General features: G+C 42.9%; 1 long non-coding RNA gene across 2 annotated transcripts; it reads left to right on the top strand.

Moving 5' to 3' along the window:
* The first annotated feature begins 329 nt into the window (after positions 1 to 329).
* On the top strand, positions 330 to 15701 carry LOC129860633 (uncharacterized). 2 transcript variants are annotated; one of them, XR_008760396.1, is made up of 5 exons: positions 330 to 439; positions 2552 to 2673; positions 2773 to 2862; positions 14935 to 15066; positions 15178 to 15701. It is a non-coding gene; the product is annotated as an uncharacterized LOC129860633 (long non-coding RNA). The 2 variants fall into 2 exon arrangements; XR_008760397.1 differs by lacking the exon at positions 330 to 439 and adding an exon at positions 708 to 798.
* The last annotated feature ends 2823 nt before the right edge of the window (positions 15702 to 18524 follow it).

Raw genomic sequence — 18524 nt, 5'->3', positions numbered from 1 at the left:
CAACATCTAGTGGAACAAATTCCCAGAAGAGTGGAGGCTGTTAAAGCAGCAAAGGGGGGACCAACTCTGTATTAATGCCCATGATTTTGTAATGAGATGTTCGACAAGCAGATGTCTAGAAGAAAAAAGAAACGCACACCTATGTAGGCGAGGTGCTGGCTAGCGGAGTAGAAAACTAGAAAATAAAGGAGAGCCGCACACTCTAGGAGCTCAGATGCAAAAATATTTAATTACCAACGTTTCGACAGGCAAGCTGTCTTCATCAGGTGAAGACAGCTTGCCTGTCGAAACGTTGGTAATTAAATATTTTTGCATCTGAGCTCCTAGAGTGTGCGGCTCTCCTTTATTTTCTAGACAAGCAGATGTCCACACACTTTTGGTCATGTAGTGCTATGATGGAGGAGGTCAATAAGAGTGTCGAATCTGGTTAACAAAAAAGGTAATGGTTTATTTGCTAGGTGTGGCTTATTGATCGAATAGAAGTTTCGTAATGATTAGGTTGTTAGAAGTGTACTGATATAAATAGGAAACGTGACATCCCAGTAACTCAAAAAAAATAACGTTATTAAGAGGCCAGTTGTCTCAGTGACTGCTGCTAGGCTAAGAAATATGCACGTCGTCCTGTTTTCAGTGTTCCCTATGGGAAATCAAACTAGTGCCACAAAACCAACCAGTGGCCAGAATTACAATACACCCGGGTTGTTTTAGAAACCCCATTGACAATGCATGAGAAATGGTTTAGGGCTGTTTAGCCAAAGAATCCGCGCGCTGGGACAACTAGCAAGCTAAAGTTAGCTAGTGAGTCACAGAAATGTACATTCAGCCTGTTAATTACTTCCGACCAATTGGATTTACCTTACTAAATCAGCATGGCTTAACATATTTTATTTTGTTTTTGACATTCTTGCTGGATAGATAGTTTGATAGCTAGCATTGCTAGCTAACTAATGCTAACAACGCTAGGTATGTGGATGCCTCTAGTTCTGAAGAGCAGCAGACCAATAAGTCAACTTTGCTTTCAAACCTTTGTAATCATCTCTAAAGTGGTTTTACATGTAACCATTGCTAACTAGATAGACATTTGACTGTTAATGTCATTGGTTGTCTCTTTGGAACTAAGTTAACTAGTTAAGCTAATAGCTTAAATTAGATAATATTATAGAGAGGTCACACATTCATGCAGATGTGGTGGTGTCACATTGTCTTTATCCATACCATAGTAGCTGCTGCTATAGATATGCCTTTTACTTGAGAGCTCTGCCCTCTTTGCTAGGTCTTCCTTGAAAAATGTTTTGTTATTTTTGACCTGGTGAAATAAGTTAACGGTGGTGTTTACTCTCACTAGATAGAATTGTGTGGTTCAGTGGTAGTTTTTCAAAAGAAAATGGACATGTACAGTATATCACCAGCAATTCTCAATCAGATGAGATAAACACCTTGAATTTCATTCATAAATGTGTCCACTAATTATTGTTGATATTACAATTCTTTAGGTATTTCCAAAACCTGAAGCCCCCTGTCCCCAGCAGGAAAGACAAGGAATAGTGTTGGCTTAACTTCCTATTGAGGAAATGTAAGATAACTCAATGTCATATTTAGAGTTACTGACATGAATAGAAGCATATACAAGCACTCAAAGTTATTTTACATCAGCAGTTGTCACAAAGTGCTTATACAGATACCAAGCCTAAAACTCCAAAGAGCAAGCAATGCAGATGTAGAAGCACAGTGGCTAGGAAAAACTCCCTAGAAAGGCAGGAACATATGAAGAAACCTGGAGAGGTGCCAGGCGCCGAGAGGTGGCCAGTCTTCTTCTGGCTGTGCTGGTGGATATTATAAAAGAGTACACCTATTTAGGCCAGATCGTTCTTTAAGACATTTAAACATTCATTGATGACCAGCAGGGTCAAAAAAGAATCACAATGGTTATAGAGGGTGCAATAGTTCAGCAACTCAGGATTAAATGCCAGTTGGCTCTTCATAGCTGAGCATTTAGAGATTGAGACAGTAGGTCCGGTAGAGAGAGACAGGATCAAACAGCAGGTCTGGGACAAGGTAGCACTTCCAGTGAGCCCTGGGAAGTTCAGGGTTCCATAGCCGCAGACAGAAACATCAGAAACTGGATCAGTAGCACGACCAGGTGGACTGGGGACAGGGACAGGAAGTCCTGAGGTATGGTCCTCGAGCTCAGGTCCTAAATCCTTTATTTAATTTAAGTGTAGACCGAGAGGTTTTGTAACTTCACATGATTTAGCCAACTTGTCAATCCAGATCTGAATATTTGATATCCTTTTTACTGTACAATGTTGATAGTAATTTTTTCCAAAGCTAATCACTGAATGTCCTACTACAAGGATGTGGTCAGGTTGACACACTTCTGAGTCACAATAACACAGAACACACACACCACAGTTTGCGAGTGCAAGTACAATGAGCAGTTGGGAAAATTGCGTGGCTGCGTGGTTGTCCTATACACACACAAACACACTTAATTTAGGTTAGTGTGTAGTCAAGGCTTTGTCATTAACATAATATTGTGTCTATCTTTCAGATCTGCCAACTAGGCTCAGTGGGTGACAGGTAACTGTGTTTCCACCAAGCTGTTCCAGGCCTGGAGTGGCACCCTGGAACTTCTAGAGGCTTGTAGACTTGAAGCTGTGTGATGTGGTCCAGGTAATTATCACACACACGTATAAACACTCACTCACTTAATCACTCTCTGTTTGTTGTATAATTATTTTCACTTAAGAAAATTGTGCCGCTCTCTTTTAGATCTGACACCCCTATTAGCTCAACCACAGCCCTCATAGCTACAGTCTTCTGCTCCTGCACCTGCTACACCGGCCGTGACAGGTGATACAGGTAAATATCACATACAGTACCAGTCAAAAGTTTGGACACACCTACTCATTCAAGGGTTTTTCTTTATTTGTACTATTTTCTACATTTTAGAATAATAGTGAAGACATCAAAATTATGAAATAACACATATGGAATCATGTAGTAACCAAAAAAGTGTTAAACAAATCAAATTATATTTTTATTTTAGATTCCTCAAAGTAGCCACTGTTTGCCTCGATTACAGCTTTGCACACTCTTGGTATTCTCTCAACCAGCTTCACGAGGTAGTCACCTGGAATGCATTCAAATTAACAGGTGTGCCTTGTTAAAAGTTAATTTGTAGAATTTCGATTCTTCTTAAGTTTGAGCCAATCAGTTGTGTTGTGACAAGGTAGGGGTGGTATACAGAAGATAGCCCTATTTGGTAAAAGACCAAGTCCATATTATGGCAAGAACAGCTCAAATAAGCAAAGAGAAACGACGGTCCATCATTACTTTAAAACACAGGTGTCAAACTCATTCCATGGAGGGCCGAGTGTCTGCGGGTTTTCGCTCCACCCTTGTACTTGATTGATGAATTAACATCACTAATTAGTTAGGAACTCCCCACACCTGGTTGTCTAGGGCTTTATTGAAAGGAAAGACCAAAAACCTGCAGACACAAGGCCCTCCGTGGAATGAGTTTGACACCCCTGCTTTAAAACATGAAGGTGTCAGATCCGTGTGTATAGGTGGCAGGGAAGTCAGGCGCAGGAGAGTTAAACTGAGTGTAAATGGAGACTTTTAATAAATGTCCACTTAACATGCTCCAAACACGAAAATGTACATACATAAAATAAACATGGGTACGAGGACCCGTCGCGCACCTATACACCAATAAACAACTGTTGACATAAAACAATCTCTGACAAAGACATGAGGGGAAACAGAGGGTTAAATACACAAGAGGTAATGGATGGGATTGAAAACAGGTGTGTGGGAAGACAAGACAAAACCAATGGAAAATGAAAAATGGATCGATGATGGCTAGAAGACCGGTGACGTCGACCGCCGAACACCGCCCGAACAAGGAGAGGCAACGACTTCGGCAGAAGTCGTGACAGAAGGTCAGTCAATATGCAGCCACAAAAACCATCAAGCGCTATGATGAAACTGGCTCTCATGAGGAACATCACAGGAAAGGAAGACCCAGAGTTACCTCTGCTGCAGAGGATACGTTTTTTAGAGTTACCAGCCTCAGAAATTGCAGCCCAAATAAATGCTTCAGTTCAAGTAACAGACACATCTCAACATCAACTGTTCAGAGGAGACTGCATGAATCAGACCTTGATTGTCAGAATGCTGCAAAGAAACCACTACTAAAGGACACCAATAAGAAGAAGAGACTATCTTGGGCCAAGAAACACAAGCAATGGACATTAGACCGGTGGAAATCTGTCCTTTGGAGAGTCCAAATTGGAGGTAACAACCGCCGTGTCTTTGTGAGATGCAGAGTAGGTGAACGGATGATCTCCGCGTGTGTGGTTCCCAACGTGAAGCAGGTGTGATGGTGTGGGGGGGCTTTTCTGGTGACACTGTTGGGGATTTATTTAGAATTCAAGGCACACTTAACCAGCATGGCTACCACAGCATTCTGCAGGGATACGCCATCCCATCTGATTTGCGCTTAGTGGGACTATAATTTGTTTTATAACAGGACAATGACCAAACACTCCTCCAGGCTGTGTAAGGGCTATTTGTATAATGACACAGATGAAGAGACAGGAGGCAGATGGTTCGAGTCTCTGATATTTATTAAAATACAAGAGGCAGGTTGAGGACAGGCAGAATTTCATTAACCAGGTCAGAGTCCAAAAAGGTTCAGGGTGACAGACAGGCTCGAGGTCAGGGTAGGCAGGAGGTCTCAGTGTCAGGGCAGGCAGAAAAGGTCGGAACCGGGAGGGCTAGAAAACAGAGACTAGGAAAACCAGGAGCATGGAAAAAACACGCTGGTAGGCTTGACGAGACAAGACGAACTGGCATTAGATAAACAGAGGATACAGGTATAAATGCACTGGTGATAATGGGGAAGATGGACGACACTTGGAGGGGGGTGGAGACAAGCACAAAGACAGGTAAAACAGATCAAGGTGTGACAAATTGACCAAGAAGGAGTGATGGATTGCTGCATCAGATGACCTGGCCTCCACAATCACCTGACCTCAACCCATTTGAGATGGTTTTGGATGAGTTAGACCACAGAGTGAAGGAAAAGCAGCCAACAAGTGCTCAGCATATGTGGGAACTCCTTCAAGACTGTTGGAAAATCATTCCTCATGAAGCTGGTTGAGAGAATGCCAAGAGTGTGCAAAGCTGTTATTTTATTTATTTATTTCACCTTTATTAAAGCAGTTAGGCAAGTTGAGAACAAGTTCTTATTTACAATTGCGACCTGGCCAAGATAAAGCAAAGCAGTTCGACACATTCAACAACACAGAGTTACACATGGAGTAAAACAAACATACAGTCAATAATACAGTAGAAAAATAAGTCTATATACAATGTGAGCAAATTAGTTGAGATAAGGGATGTAAAGGCAAAAAAAGGCCATGGTGGCGAAGTAAATATAATATAAATACAATATAGCAAGTAAAACACTGGAATTGTAGATTTGCAGTGGAAGAATGTGCAAAGTAGAAATAGAAATAATGGGGTGCAAAGGAGCAAAAAAAAAACATAAATAAATACAGTAGGGGAAGAGATAGTTGTTTGGGCTAAATTATAGATGGGCTATGTACAGGTGCAGTAATCTGTGAGCTACTCTGACAGCTGGTGCTTAAAGCTAGTGAGGGAGATAAGTGTTTACAGTTTCAGAGATGTTTGTAGTTCATTCCAGTCATTGGCAGCAGAGAACTGGAAGGAGGAGTTGGCTTTGGGGGTGACCAGAGAGATATACCTGCTGGAGCACGTGCTACGGGTGCTGCTATGGTGACCAGCAAGCTGAGATAAGGAGGGACTTTACCTAGCATGGTCTTGTAGATGACCTGGAGCCAGTGGGTTTGGCGACGAGTATGAAGCGAGGGCCAGCCAACGAGAGCGTACAGGTCGCAGTGTTGAGTAGTATATGGGGCTTTGGTGACAAAACAGATGGCACTGTGATAGACTGCATCCAATTTATTGAGTAGGGTATTAGAGGCTATTATGTAAATGACATCGCCGAAGTCGAGGGTCGGTAGGATGGTCAGTTTTACGAGGGTATGTTTGGCAGCATGAGTGAAGGATGCTTTGTTGCAAAATAGGAAGCGAATAGGAAGCGAATTTGGATTGGAGATGTTTGATGTGAGTCTGGAAGGAGGGTTTACAGTCTAACCAGACACCTAGGTAGTTGTCCACATATTCTAAGTCAGAACCGTCCAGAGTAGTGACGCTAGACGGGCGGGCGGGTGCAGCGATCGGTTGAAGTGCATGCATTTAGTTTTCCTTGTATTTAAGAGCAGTTGGAGGCCACGGAAGGAGAGTTGTATGGCATTGAAGCTCGTCTGGAGTGTCCAAAGAAGGGCCAGAAGTATACAGAATGGTGTCGTCTGCGTAGAGGTGGATCAGAGACTCACCAGCAGCAAGAGCAACATCATTGATGTATACAGAGAAGAGAGTCGGCCCAAGAATTGAACCCTGTGGCACCACCATAGAGACTGCCAGAGGCCCGGACAACAGGCCCTCCGATTTGACACACTGAACTTTATCAGAGAAGTAGTTGGTGAACCAGGCGGGGCAATCATTTGAGAAACCAAGGCTATCGAGTCTGCCGATGAGGATGTGTTGATTGACAGAGTTGAAAGCCTTGGCCAGGTCAATGAATACGGCTGCACAGTATTGTTTCTTATTGATGGCGGTTAAGATATCGTTTAGGACCTTGAGCGTGGCTCAGGTGCACCCATGACCAGCTCTGAAACCAGATTGCATAGCGGAGAAGGTGCGGTGGGATTCTAAATGGTCGGTAATCTGTTTGTTGACTTGGCTTTCAAAGACCTTAGAAAGGCAGGGTAGGATAGATATAGGTCTGTAGCAGTTTGGGTCAAGAGTGTAGCCCCCTTTGAAGAGGGGGATGACCGCAGCTGCTTTCCAATCTGAGGGGGTCTCAGACGACACGAAAGAGAGGTTGAACAGGTTAGTAATAGGGGTTGCAACAATTTCGGCAGATCTTTTTAGAAAGAAAGGGTCCAGATTGTCTAGCCCGGCTGATTTGTAGGGGTCCAGATTTTGCAGCTCTTTCAGAACATCAGCTGACTGGATTTGGGAGAAGGAGAAATGGGGAAGGCTTGGGCAAGTTGCTGTGGAGGGTGCAGTGCTGTTCACCGGGGTAGGGGTAGCCAGGTGGAAAGCATGGCCAGCAGTAGAAAAATGCTTATTGAAATTCTCAATTATAGTGGATTTATCGGTGGTGACAGAGTTTCCTATCCTCAGTGCAGTGGGCAGCTGGGAGGAGGTGATCTTATTCTCCATGGACTTTACAGTGTCCCAGAACTTTTTTGAGTTTGTGTTGCAGGAAGCAAATTTCTGCTTGAAAAAGCTAACCTTGGCTTTTCTAACTGCCTGTGTATATTGGTTTCTAACTTCCCTGAAAAGTTGCATATCATGGGGCCTTTTCGATGCTAATGCAGAACGCCATAGGATGTTTTTGTGTTGGTTAAGGGCAGTCAGGTCTGGAGAGAACCAAGGGCTATATCTGTTCCTGGTTCTACATTTCTTGAATGGGGCATGCTTATTTAAGATGGTGAGGAATGCATTAAAAAAAAATAACCAGGCATCCTCTACTGACATGATGAGGTCAATAGCCTTCCAGGATACCCGGGCCAGGTCGATTAGAAAGGCCTGCTCGCTAAAGTGTTTCAGGGAGCGTTTGACAGTGATTAGTGGAGGTCGTTTGACCGCTGACCCATTACGGATGCAGACAATGAGGCAGTGATCGCTGAGATCTTGAAAACAGCAGAGGTGTATTTAGAGGGCAGATTAGGATGATATCTATGAGGGTGCCTGTGTTTACGGCTTTGGGGTGGTACCTGGTAGGTTCATTGATAGTTTGTATGAGATTGAGGGCATCAAGCTTAGATTGTAGGATGGCTGGGGTGTTAAGCATGTCCCAGTTTAGGTCACCTAGCAGCACAAGCTCTGAAGATAGATGGGGGGCAATCAGTTCACATATGGTGTCCAGAGCACAGCTGGGGGCAGAGGGTGGTCTATAGCAGGTGGCAACGGTGAGAGACATGTTTTTAGAGAGGTGGATTTTTAAAAGTATAAGTTCAAATTGTTTGGGTACAGACCTGGATAGTAGGACAGAACTCTGCAGGCTCTCTCTGCAGTAGATTACAACACCGCCCCCTTTGGCCGTTCTATCTTGTCTGAAAATGCTGTAGTTAGGGATGGAGATTTCAGAGTCTTTGATGGTCTTCCTAAGCCAGGATTCAGACACGGCTAGGACATCCGGGTTGGCAGAGTGTACTAAAGCAGTGAATAAAACAAACTTAGGGAGGAGGCTTCTAATGTTAACATGCATGAAACCAAGGCTATTACGGTTACAGATGTCATCAAAAGAGAGCGCCTGGGGAATAAAGCGGCGCAGGTCCTAATCCAGGCACTTGTCATCTCCCGTCTGGATTACTGCAACTCGCTGTTGGCTGGGCTCCCTGCCTGTGCCATTAAACCCCTACAACTCATCCAGAACGCCGCAGCCCGTCTGGTGTTCAACTTTCCCAAGTTCTCTCACGTCACCCCGCTCCTCCGCTCTCTCCACTGGCTTCCAGTTGAAGCTCGCATCCGCTACAAGACCATGGTGCTTGCCTACGGAGCTGTGAGAGGAACGGCACCTCCGTACCTTCAGGCTCTGATCAGGCCCTACACCCAAACAAGGGCACTGCGTTCATCCACCTCTGGCCTGCTCGCCTCCCTACCTCTGAGGAAGTACAGTTCCCGCTCAGCCCAGTCAAAACTGTTCGCTGCTCTGGCACCCCAATGGTGGAACAAACTCCCTTACGACGCCAGGTCAGCGGAGTCAATCACCACCTTCCGGAGACACCTGAAACCCCACCTCTTTAAGGAATACCTAGGATAGGATAAAGTAATCCTTCTAACCCCCCCCCCCCTTAAAAGAGTTAGATGCACTATTGTAAAGTGGTTGTTCCACTGGATATCATAAGGTGAATGCACCAATTTGTAAGTCGCTCTGGATAAGAGCGTCTGCTAAATGACTTAAATGTAATGTAAATGAATAGGAGTGGAGCTAGGCACTGCAGGGCCTGGATTCACCTCTACATCACCAGAGGAACAGAGAAGGAGTAGGATAAGGGTAAGGGTACGGCTAAAAGCTATGAGAATTGGTCGTCTAGGACGTCCGGAACAGAGAGTAAAAGGAGCAGGTTTCTGGGGGCGATAAAATAGCTTCAAGGTATAATGTACAGACAAAGGTATGGTAGGATGTGAATACTGTTAGTAAAACGTTTACTGTTGACAGGAGAACAAGAGGAGACAATAGGACGAGGTGGATAATTGTATAATAAGGCAGATTTATTCAAGTGTAAAGATATTAGGCAAAGCGTGCAGCACGGCTCTTTCTGTCTGATTTGTATGAAATCGTCCGGAAAGAGAAAGTTTCAAGACTCGTACAGTATTATATAGACAATAAGCAAAGTAGGTATTTCTGCGAGTCCGGCCTTCCGATTGGTCGATCTGGGTCTTGGTTAGTCCTGATCAGGCCTGGTGTCCACGTTCCATTGGTTCCTGAGATAGTTCTTTGTCCTGAGATCCAACCATGGGTTGGGTGTGTTCTGTGGTTATTATGGGGGAGGGGAATTATGTGTGTCTGCAATTGGTGTCTTAAGTCCAGCATATGTCCAAGAGAAATAAGGAGTATGTATATTTTTGTATAAAATATGGCTTATGTTGAAATGTAGTTATTGCTAGTTTCAGTCTCTATTACAATTTCTTACAATACAGTGTAGGTAAACCTAGGCATCGAGTGATGATGAGAGAGATATTGTATCTAGAAACATAATTGAAACCAGGTGATGTCATTGCATGTGTGGGTGGTGGAACTGAACGGTTGGATAAGGTATAATGAGCAGGGCTAGAGGCTCTACAGTGAAATAAGCCAATAAACACTAACCAGAACAGCAATGGACAAAGCATATTGACATTAAGGAGAGGCATGCTTAGCAGAGTGATCATAAGGGTCCAGTGAGTAGTGAAGTTGGTTGGGGTCACGGCGATTCAGACAGCTAGCCGGGCGTCAGTAGTCAGTCGTGAAGGCCCGGTGGGGCTCCGCATCGGCAGTAAAACGAGTCCGGATAGGTGATTGTAGCCCAGGAGTGGCTGATGGAACTCTTCAGCTAGCTAGCTCCGGAATAATTGATGTTTGCTCCAGTACCAACGTTAGCCAATAGTCACTCGGATAGCAGCAAGCTATCTGCAAGATCCAGGTGTAAATGTCCAGAGCTTGCGGTAGAAATCCGGGGATATGGAGAGAAAATAGGTCCGGTATGCTCTGGTCTGAGTCGTGTTGTACAAAACTGGCAATAGCTTTTCGAGCTAAAGGATAGCTGATGACTGCCAACCGTGGTTAGCTGAATACTAACGTTAGCCAGTGAACTGGCTAACTTCTGGCTAGCTTCTGTTGTGGATTTCAGATTAGAGGTGAATAATACTTTTTTTTTAATGGTGAGGCGGGTTGCAGGAAAGTGTTTTGAAGTTGAGTTTTTAGAAAAAAAAAAAAAAAAAGATATGCGAAGAAAAGATGGAAATATATATTATATACACAGGACACAACAAGACGAGGACAAAGGGCGTCAAGGCATAGGGTGGCTACTTTGAAGAATCTAAAATATATTTTGATTTGTTTAACAGTTTTTTGGTTACTTCCATATGTGTTATTTCATAGTTTTAATGTCTTCACTATTATTCTACAATGTAGAAAATAGTAAAAATAAGAAAAACCCTTGAATGAGTAGGTGTTTCCAAGATTTTGACTAGTACTGTACATGTATACACACTAGAGGTCGACCGATTATGATTTTTCAAAGCCGAATCCGATTATTGGAGGACCCAAAAAAGCCAATATCGATTAATCGGCCAATTGTTTTATTTTATTTGTAATAATGACAATTACAACAATACTGAATGAACACTTATTAACTTAATATAATACATCAATAAAATAAATGTATCCTCAAATAAATAATGAAACATGTTCAATTTGGTTTAAATAATGCAAAAACAAAGTGTTGGAGAAGAAAGTAAAAGTGCAATATGTGCCATGTAAGAAAGCTAACGTTTAAGTTCCTTGCTCAGAACATGAGAACATATGAAAGCTGTTGGTTCCTTTTAACATGAGTCTTCAATATTACCAGGTAAGAAGTTTTAGGTTGTAGTTATTATAGGAATAATAGGACTATTTCTCTCTATACCATTTGAATTTCATTAACCTTTGACTATTGGATGTTCTTATAGGCACTTTAGTATTGCCAGTGTAACAGTATAGCTTCCATCACTCTCCTCGCTCCTACCTGAGCTCAAACCAGGAACACAACGACAACAGCCAACCTCGAATCAGCATTACCCATGCAGAGCAAGGGGAATAACTACTCCAAGTCTCAGAGCGAGTGACATTTGAAACGCTATTAGCGCGCACCCCACTAACTAGCTAGCCATTTCACATCGGTTACACCAGCCTAATCTCGGGAGTTGATAGGCTTGAAGCACAGCGAAAAGCTTCTGGCAAATTGCAGTAAAGTGCTGTTTGAATGAATGCTTACGAGCCTGCTGCTGCCTACCACCGCTCAGTCAGACTGCTCTATCAAATCATAGACTTAGTTATAACATAATAACACACAGAAATACGAGCCTTAGGTCATTAATATGGTCGAATCCGGAAACTATCATCTCGAAAACAAGACATTTATTCTTTCTGTGAAATACGGAACCGTTCCGTATTTTATCTAACGGGTGGGATCCATAAGTCTAAATATTCCTGTTACATTACACAACCTTCAATGGTATGTCATAATTACGTAAAATTCTGGCAAATTAGTCGGCCCAAACTGTTGCATATACACTGACTCTGCGTGCGATGAATGCAAGAGAAGTGACACAATTTCACCTGGTTAATATTGCCTGCTAACCTGGATTTCTTTCAGCTAAATATGCAGGTTTAAAAATATATACTTCTGTGTATTGATTTTAAGAAAGGCATTGATGTTTATGGTTAGGTACCCATTGGAGCAACGATACGCACCGCATCGATTATATGCAACGCAGGACACTCTAGATAAACTAGTAATATCATCAACCATCTGTAGTTAACAAGTGATTATGGTTGATTGATTGATTGGTTTTTCTAAGATAAGTTTAATGCTAGCTAGAAACTTACCTTGGCTTCTACTGCATCCGCGTAACAGGCAGGCTCCTCGTGGAGTGCAATGTAATCAGGTGGTTAGAGCGTTGGACTAGTTAACTGTAAGGTTGCAAGATTGAATCCCCCGAGCTGACAAGGTAAAAATCTGTCGTTCTACTCCTGAACGTGGCAGTTAACCCACCGTTCCTAGGCCGTCATTGAAAATAAGAATGTGTTCTTAACTGACTTGCCTAGTTAAATAAAGATTAAATAAAGGTGGGGGGGGGGGGAAATCGGCCAAATCGGTGTCCAAAAATACCGATTTCCAATTGTTATGAAAATTTGAAATCGGCCCTAATTAATCGGCTATTCCGATTAATCGGACGACCTCTAATACACACATCCCTACTCTCCCTCACTTGGGGCTCTATTCAATCACATACGCTTTAGCCGAAATCCGCATAGCGTTTGTTTTGGTGGTGTCATTGGCAGTGTCATCATTATTTGTAAAACGTCATCTCACTGTAAATTGCATTTATTTTCAGCAAACTTAACATGTGTAAATATTTGTATGAACATAACAAGATTCAACAACTGAGACATAAGCTGAACAAGTTCACCAGACATGTGACTAACATAAATGGAATAATGTGTCCCTGAACAAAGGGGGGTTCAAAAGTAACAGTCAGTATCTGGTGTGGCCACCAGCTGCATTAAGTATTGCAGTGCATCTCCTCCTCATGGACTGCACCAGATTTGCCAGTTCTTGCTGTGAGATGTTACCCCACTCTTCCACCAAGGCACCTGCAAGTTCCGGAGATTTCTGGGGGGAATGGCACTAGCCCTCACCCTCTGATCCTTAAGGTCCCAGATGTGCTCAATGGGATTGAGATCCGGGCTCTTCGCTGGCTATGGCAGAACACTGACATTCCTGTCTTGCAGGAAATCACACAGTGTGAGCAGAATGACTGGTGGCATTGTCATGCTGGAGGGTCATGTCAGGATGAGCCTGCAGGAACGGTACCACATGAGGGAGGAGGATGTCTTCCCTGTAACGCACAGCATTGAGATTGCCTGCAATGACAACAACATCTGTCTGATGATGCTGTGACACACCGCCCCAGACCATGACAGATCCTCCACCTCCAAATCAATCCCGCTCCAGAGTACAGGCATCGGTGTAACGCTCATTCCTTCGACGATAAACGCGAATCCGACCATCACCCCATGTAAGACAAAATCGTGACTTGTCAGTGAAGAGCACTTTTTGCCAGTCCTGTCTGGTCTAGCAACGGTGGATTTGTGCCCATAGGCGACGTTGTTGCCGGTGATGTCTGGTGGGGACCTGCCTTACAACAGGCCTACAAGCCCTCAGTCCAGCCTCTCTCAGCCTATTGCGGACAGTCTGATGGAGGGATTGTGCATTCCTGGTGTAACTCGGGCAGTTGTTATTGCCATCCTGTACCTGTCCTGCAAGTGTGATGTTCGGATGTACCGAGCCTGTGCAGGTGTTGTTACATGTGGTCTGCCACTGCGAGGACAATCAGCTGTCCGTCCTGTCTCTCTGTAGCGCTGTCTTAGGCGTCTCACAGGTACGGACATTGCAATTTATTGCCCTGGCCACATCTGCAGTCCTCATGCCTCCTTGCAACATGCCTAAGGCACGTCCACCCACATGAACAGGGACGCTGGGCATCTTTCTTTTGGTGTTTTTCAGAGTCAGTAGAAAGGCCTCTTTAGTGTCCTAACTTTTCATAACTGTGACCGTAATTGCCTAATAATGTTGATGCTAGACAAGGAGTTGTGCAATAACATGGAGGGAAGGAAGGACTGTTTTTCTTAGTTACATTTTTAAACATTATAGTGCTGTTCGCTCTCCCTTGTTTACTCCTTGGCATCAATGATTTGTTCCTCTGTTGGGAAATAGAGAATCTGCTCAGTAGTATTCTGTCTCTCTACCCTCGGTCTAGAGATACCCCCTTAATTAAAAAGTAGCTCATCACACACACATAAATAAATTATAAATGTCCTTCAATATATGAGATACTTTGAGATGTTGCCATAGACAAATCTCCATCTCATACAATTAAGTGCCAGAGGATAATTAAGGAGCTTCTGAAATAGTGGAATCCTATTATTCTCCTAAGCTGTTAGTGTCTTTGTGCCCGTTCCACAGTTGCAGGTTCATTAATTGTTTATGGTTCATTGAACAAGTATGGGAAACAGTGTTTAAACCCTTTAAAATGAAGATCTGTGAAGTTATTCAGATTTTTACAAATTATCTTTGAAAGACAGGATCCTGAAAAAGGGACATTTCTTTTTTTGCTGAGTTTATATAGCCTACACTTTCTCGTTCGGAACTTGTATCACGAGTAGGATGGGTGTGGCTTTGTGACAATGATCAAGAGCAGCTGGTTACCGATTTTACAACTCCACCGCAGTTAAACCTCAGACACCACCAAAACAACAGCTATGTGGGAGTCGGCTATCTGCAGCAGGTAGTCTAGTGGTTAGAGTGTTGGGCCAGTAACCAAAAGGTTGCCAGATCGAATCCCTGAGCTGACAAGGTAAAAATCTGTCATTCAGCCACTGAACAAGGAAGTTAGCCCACTGTTCCTAGGCTGTCATTGTAAATAAGAATGTGTTCTTAACTGACTTGCCTTATTAAATAAAGGTTAAAAAAAGTCTTCAGTATCTGATTGAATCTAAAAAATTGTGCCTCTCTCTTTCAGATCTGCCACCCTTAGCAGTTCAGCTGCATTCACAGCAGTCCTCTGCTGTGGTATTTATTTTACTGGCTGCACCAGGTCCTACTACACTGGCCGTGAAGGGAGAAACTTTTAAGGATTCTCAGATGGAATCAGGTAATTCAGCTTACATTATCATACACATTCACTCACACCAACAGTACAGTACACACACAAACATGTTGTTGAGCTATATACTTACTGCCACTTTGTGCATCTCTCTTTCAGATCTACCATGCACTCCACCACTGCCCGACAGCCTCTCCCAGACATGCATACACTGGGCCTATCAAGACTGACAAAGCAGAGATGGTTGAGTGACAAGGAAAAATAAAACACAACATGCACACACACACACACACACACACTCTCTCGCTGTCACACACACACACACACACATTATCCCCAATGTAAATCATTTGTAATTACTTGTTTATTTTATGTATTCTCCATTTTATTTTAGGATCGGAGATATCTACTCCTACATATCCATTATCAACATCTACATAATTAATCTAAATAGCTATCAAATCAAAGTGTGATTGATAATATTGTAAAAGAGTATTGCTTAATGTGTACAGTTTGAGGAAATTCTGTGTGCTTTTTCTGAGTTGAAAAACATTACTCGCTCTCACACTCTCTCTCTCTCCCTCACATACAGTATATACAAGGTTCCCAGGAGTGGCAGGCAGATAGTACATTAAAAACACTTTTGCAGGACAATAAACTAAGGCCCCTGGCTACCCATCACATTGCTCTGGCCAAACTGATGTTTGTTCTCCACAATGAATGTATGTAGCGATTTAAATTCAGGGTGAGTCATCAGGCAACCAAGGCAAAGGAATGGAGAGAGAGATGACCTGGAGGGAGTTCCAGACCTCAGCTTTTTCTGAAGCAGAAAAGCAGAGATGGGTGGCTGACAAGGAAGAAAAAAACCACAACCTGCACACACTCTCTCTCTCCTCTCTCTCACACACACACACGCAGTCTGTAAATATATAAATACATTGTAAGATATCTAGGCCTCTAACTCTCAAGTGCACTAAAAAAGGTTTATCATAAAAAGTATCATTAATAATGGACACAATTATATAATTAATACATATTAGAATAATAATACAGAAGAGTGACCAATAGTTACTGTATTGTGATTGTTTAAGTGTTTTAATTAGTCAACAAGTAGTGCCCCAAGGGGGGATCGAACCATGTCCCAAAAGCAGCAGAAAAGGTCAAATAAGGTCACAAAACTATATTTGGCTATACAAGTCTGGCAATAACGTGGTGCCTGGTCATCATTAGTTACCACAAACACAAAGTCATATAATCCCACCTATTTATACATTCTATCTTCTCAAAATGTGATTTTAAACCTAACTCTAACCTTAACCACACTACTAACCTTATGCCTAACCCTAACCTTAAATTAAGACCAAAAAGCACTTTTTTCATTTTTAGGATACAGTTTTGACTTTGTGTTTATGGTAACTAGTGGAAACCGTTGCACCTGTTGTTCACATGCATATCCGTTCTCTCATTGGCTAGAATTTTCCCACCTGATCTTACCTTCTCCAACTGCCTTCCATTTTTGAAGACATGGGACACGTTCGAGCGTATCGTTGGTCACCGTCTTTCAAAACGTGTTGCGTTATGTGCATAGAAATTGTCTGACTTGCTCCTACATGTCGACTGGATGAACTTTACAGAAATCATGTGATCAAAGGTAATGAAGTTGACTGCAAGTTTCTGCAGCTGCTCTTCACCAACTTCCTTCTGCAGCCTTGCCTGCATTGTGGGAGGCACTATTGTAAACCAATCAATTGGGTGTTTATTTGATCCACGTGAATGGGACCAAAGACATGACTGAAACAGGAACCAACTTCCTGTATACAGTGGATAACCTATATACAAATGAATGTGATATTTGAGGCTCTGTACAATGAACACACATGATTTCCGTTTGTGAGCGTGTGATATGGGTATTGGAGCCATGTTATTTCAACATAAATAAAACCTTTGATAAACAATGACAACACTGGGATGTTGATCTGAGCATTGCTGTTGGAAAATCAGTGTCCAACTTGTGGCCATCGAAGATGCACCTCCCCCCACTTCAATCCTCGACTTTTGTCTACAGTCGGTAGCTTTCGCTTACAACTCAAACGCACCCATTGGTAGTGTTTGAGAGCATCAAAACGACTGCAGGTGACTGACTGATCTACAAACCTCCTTGTATCATAAATAACAACTAATTATTGGTAAATCAGTCAGTCACAATTTAACCATTATACATTGCGGTTTTGATCCTCTTGAACACAGACCATTTATTTTAATTGATGTTAGAGCAGCCACTACAGTATCTGGTCAATATAGTGGATAGTCTGTATAAAATAGCACAAGAAATCTGTTTTTTTTTAAAACATTTTTGTAGAGAAGATCTAAGTCACGCAATTTTACGTCTAACTAAGATGGTTTTGAGGTAGAGTATCTCATGATAAGCTGTAGACCACGCTATCTACCTAGAGAGTTTTCATCTATATTCTTCGTAGCTGTCTATTTACCGCCATAAACCGATTCTGGCACTAAGTCTACACTCAATGAGCTGTATACGGCCATAAGTAAAGAGGAAAACGCTCATCCAGAGGCGGCGCTCCTAGTGGCTGGGGACTTTAATGCAGGGAAACTTAAATCTGTTTTTACCTCATTTCTACCAGCATGTTAAATGTGCAACCAGAGGGGGAAAAAAACTCTAGACCACCTTTACTACACACACAGAGACACGTACAAAGCTCGCCCTTGCCCTCCATTTCGCAAATCTGACCATAATTCTATCCTCCTGATTCCTGCTTACAAGCTAAAATTAACACAGGAGCACCAGTGATTCGTCAATAAAAAAAGATGAAGCAGATGTTAAGCTACAGGACTGTTTTGCTAGCACAGACTGGAATATTTTCCTAATTCTTCCGATGGCATTGAGGAGTACACCACATCAGTCACTGGCTTCATTAATAAGTGCATTGATGACGTCGTACCCACAGTGACTGTACGTACATACCCCAACCAGAAACCATGGATTACAGGCAACATCCGCACTGAGCTAAAAGGTAGAGCTGCCACTTTCAAGGAGCAGGATTCTAACCCGGAAGCTTATAAGAAATCCCGCTACGCCCTCCGACAAACCACCAAACAGGCAAAGCCTCAATACAGGACTAAGATCAAATCGTACTACACGGCTCCGATGCTCGTCAGATGTGGCAGGGCTTGCAAACTATTACAGACTACAAAGGGAAGCACAACCAAGAGCTGCCCAGTGACACGAGCCTACCAGATGAGCTAAATTACTTCTATTCTCGCTTCGAGGCAAGTAACACTGAAACATGCATGAGAGCATCAGCTGTTCCATACTACTGTGTGATCACGCTCTCCGCAACCGATGTGAGTAAGACCTTTAAAGAGGTCAACATTCACAAGGCCGCATGGCAAGACGAATTACCAAGACGTGTACTCAGAGCATGCGCTGACCAACTGGAAAGTGTCTTCACTGACATTTTCAACCTCTCCCTGTCTGAGTCTGTAAT

This window comes from Salvelinus fontinalis, chromosome 8, assembly GCF_029448725.1.
Source record: "Salvelinus fontinalis isolate EN_2023a chromosome 8, ASM2944872v1, whole genome shotgun sequence".
Classification (NCBI taxonomy): domain Eukaryota; kingdom Metazoa; phylum Chordata; class Actinopteri; order Salmoniformes; family Salmonidae; genus Salvelinus; species Salvelinus fontinalis.
Note: the sequence above shows the minus strand (reverse complement) of the source record. Positions and strands in the feature narration are given on the sequence as shown.